Source organism: Gekko japonicus, unplaced genomic scaffold (assembly GCF_001447785.1).
Source record: "Gekko japonicus isolate JY-2015 unplaced genomic scaffold, Gekko_japonicus_V1.1 scaffold5161, whole genome shotgun sequence".
NCBI lineage: Eukaryota > Metazoa > Chordata > Lepidosauria > Squamata > Gekkonidae > Gekko > Gekko japonicus.
In genome coordinates, this window is record NW_015169337.1 from 21355 (window position 1) to 25293 (window position 3939).

Genomic DNA, 3939 nt, shown 5'->3' on the forward strand with positions numbered 1-3939 from the left:
ACTTGGAGTCTCAGAGCAGCTGACAATCTCTTTTCCCTTCCCCTCCCTACCACAGGCACCCTGTGAAGTAGGTGGGGCTGAGAGAGCTCTGATAGAAACTGCTCTTTTCAAGAACAGCTCTGACAAGACTATGGCTCGCCCAAGGTCATCCAGCAGCTGCAAGTGGAGGAGTGGGGAATCAAACCCGGTTCTCCCAGATCAGAGTCCACACACTTAGCCACTACACCAACCTGGCTAGTTTGGTGCAGTAGTTAGGAGCGCAGACTCTAATCTGGGAGAACCGGGTTTGATTCCCCACTCCTCCACATGCAGCTGCTAGCATGACCTTGGGTCAGTCACAAGTTCTCGCAGAGCTGTTCTCTCAAGAGCAGTTCTTAGTCAGAGTTCTCTGAGCCCCACCTACCTCACAGGGTGTCTATTGTGGGGAGGGGAAGGCAAAGGAGATTGTAAGCCCCTCTGAGACTCCGAGTGAAGGGCCGGGTATAAATCCAATCTCCTCCTCCTTCTATAGGAATTAGCCATGACTACATGGATCCTCCATGTTCAGGGACAGTGTACCTCTGAAAACAGTTTGCTGGATGGTAATAGGAAGGCTTCAGTGTGGGCTTCTTGGCGGCGTCTGGTTGCCTTCTGTGGGAGCCCGGATGCGACATGGGGTGGACCGTGGTTCTGATCCTGCTACCCTTCCATTATGTCCTCCTTACGAGTTGCACCAGGGCTACTTTGCATGGCCCAGTCAGTCACCTCTTTGTGGTCACCACCAGCTCGACTGGAATTTTCTTCAGCCTTGACACGGCTCAGAATAGAGTGGAGTTAATTTTGGATATTTGATCCCAACAGAGATTTGGGCGATCTGGCCAGGGAGAGGCAAGGGTGAGGTCTGCCTATTCATAGACAGGTCTCCTGAGGCCTCGGCTGCTTAGAGAAGCCGTCTAGACGTGGCCAGGGGTGAACGGCGGGTTCATGTCGCCTGCCCCAGTCGTCAGAGATCAAGACACGGAATGAGCAGGAGTGGACTGAATGACGGTCACACCAGAGTGTCCATTAAACTCAGGCAGGCCAAATGCCTCAAATTGGACACAGAAGGAGAACCCTAAGATTTGTGAGTTACTAGAAGGAGGAGGAGGAGGAGAAGGAGAAGGAGAAGGAGAAGGAGATTGGATTTATGCCCCAGCCTTCACTCCCTGAAGGAGACTCAGTGGCTTACAAACTCCTCTCCCTTCCCCTCCCCTCCCCGCCCCACAACAGACACCCTGAGAGATAGGTGGGGCTGAGAGAGCGGAGAGAAAAGCTCTTGAGAGAGGAGCTCTGAAAGAACTTGTGACTGACCCAAGGTCTCTCCAGCCGCTGCATGTGGGGGAGTGGGGAATCAAACGTGGTTCTCCCAGTTAGAGTCCGTGTTCCTAACCACTACACCAGACTGGCTCTCTGATTAGAAGTAGCTTCAAGATTAGAAGTACTTTCAAGACAGAAGGGGAAAAGGACTTCTTCACTTAACACATAATCACCTTTTGGAACTCTAAAACCACAGCAGATAGCAATTCCTACTAGCTTAGATGTCTTTAAATGTGATAAGTTACGTTCTTGGGGAAGATGTCTATCATCATTATATCTAAGTCTGAATATTGCCCTAGAAAATGGATGGGGGAAAAATCCTTAGAATGGGGCCATGTAAAGAGAAGGGAGATTTTGCACAAATATGGGGTATTCTCCAGGTCGAGTCTCAGAGTGGCTTACAATCTCCTTTCTCTTCCCCTCCTCACAACAGACACCCTGTGAGGTAGGTGGGGCTGAGAGAGCTCTCTGGAGAACTGTCCTTGAGAGAACAGCTCTGAGAGAACTTGTGACTGACCCAAGGTCACACCAGCAGCTGCATGTGGGGGAGTGGGGAATCAAACCTGGTTCTCCCAGATTAGAGTCCACGTCCCTAACCACTACACCAAACTGGGCAAGTGCTTTGAAACCCTGCTCCACTCTATCTGAGCTTTTTTTCCCAGGTGACATAAAGGAGTCCACTATACTCTGAACATGGAGGCACAGTTCAGTTACAAGCAGTGTTCCCTCTAAGCTGAGTTAGTGTGAGCTAGCTCACAGTTTTTTAGCCTCCAGCTCACACATTTTTGCCTTAGCTCAGGAAGGAGGGCTCCAGAGCAAACTAATTTATGCTGAAACCCTGCTCCACTCTATATCTGAGCTTTTCTCCCCAGGTGACATAAAGGAGTCCACTATACCCTGTCTCTGAACATGGAGGCACAGTTCCGTTACAAGCACTCTCAACTATGATTTTATCTAACCCATTTCCAAGGCATTCATAGCTAGCAACCATGCCCATGTTTTTGTGGTAGCAGATTATGTAAGTTCATTATGCATGCTGCAAAGAAATATTTTCTGTAGCCTCTCCTAACCCTACAAATCAGGAATTCCATCAGGTGGACTACTGGTTTGGGAATTATCTTTCTTCAATCCTCACTGTATTTCATAAACCGCATTTGTTTGAAGGCGATCACTCAGTCCCTACATGGCCATTTGGTCTCAGATAAGAGTTTGGGGGCAGATGACATTGCTGAGATAAGAACTGGCTGTCCCATGAACTATTTTGTGGCCAGAAAACTTTTCAGAGATGTCTTGCAAAAGAAGTCATTCCCTCTGGGCATAGAAACAAGCCCCTGATAGTTCAAAGTCTCTGTAGTGGCCAAATACCCAAAGAGAATAATGGTATTTCTTGGGTCAAGTACATTCTGAAAAGAATTCTAATCGTTCCTCCAGGCATAAAGAGCTCCCTCCCTAGGAAGACTGGAATATCAGTGGCTACCAGACACGGGGACTAAAGAGAGCCTCCACATTCAGAGTCAGTCAGCCTTTGAATCCCAGTGCCAGGTGACAATATCAGGGGAAGGCCTCAGCCTCTAAGCCCTGTTGTGGCCCTCCAGAGGAACTGGCTGGCCCCTGTGTGAGACAGGAGGCTGGACTAGATGGACCCTCACTGGTCTGAGCCAGCAGGGCTCTTCTGAGGTTCTTATCAGGGGAAAGCCTCGGCCTCTCTGCCCTGTTGTTGGCCCTAGAGAGGAACTGGTTGGCCACTGTGTGAGACAGGAGGCTGGACTAGATGGACCCTCACTGGTCTGATCCATCAGGGGTCTTCTTAGGTTCTTATTAGGGGGATGCCTCGGCCTCTAAGCCCTCTTGTTGGCCTTCCAGAGGAACTGGCTGGCCACTGTGTGAGACTAGATGCTGGACTAGATGGACTCTCACTGGTCTGATCCATCAGGGGTCTTCTGATGTTCTTATCAGGGGAAAGCCTCGGACTCTGTGCCCTGTTGCTGGCCCTCCAGAGGAACTGGTTGGCCAATGTGTGAGACAGGATGCTGGACTGGATGGACCACTGGTCTGATCCAGCAGGGCTCTTCTTATGTTCTTAGGACATGGTTCCCCAACAGGGTGCCTGCCAAGATTTTCAGAGAGTGGGTGGGGCCACTGTAAGGCAGGGATTGCTTTGGCTGCCCTCATTCTAATGGAAGAGTTTCCCACTGGAGGATCAGGAGGACAGTTAAGCACCTTGGCTTTCCTTAAGCCAGTGTTTGGTTCCATTTCCCCTTGAGGCTTCCCTTTCTTCCCAGGAGGTGCGAGGAGGGAGGTATTCCATTTGGCTTTGCCTCCTGTGGCAGCCATTTTGGACTTGATGCTGCCTCTTGAGGCAGCCATTTTAGGGTGGCATGGTGCTCATCGCCCCTCTCAATATTTCAAAGGCGGCCACAGGCTCAAAAAGATTGGAGACCCATCTAAGCTATGCAGGGGTCATTTTGTAGAAAAATAGGTGCAGGAGCTCATTAGCATAACTTATTTGCATATGCCACACCCCCTGACCTCACCCGAAGTGTGTCAGAAGGCAACACCCACCGCTCAGGCTCCACTGGACTGTTTTGGATTGCTAGCTATTGG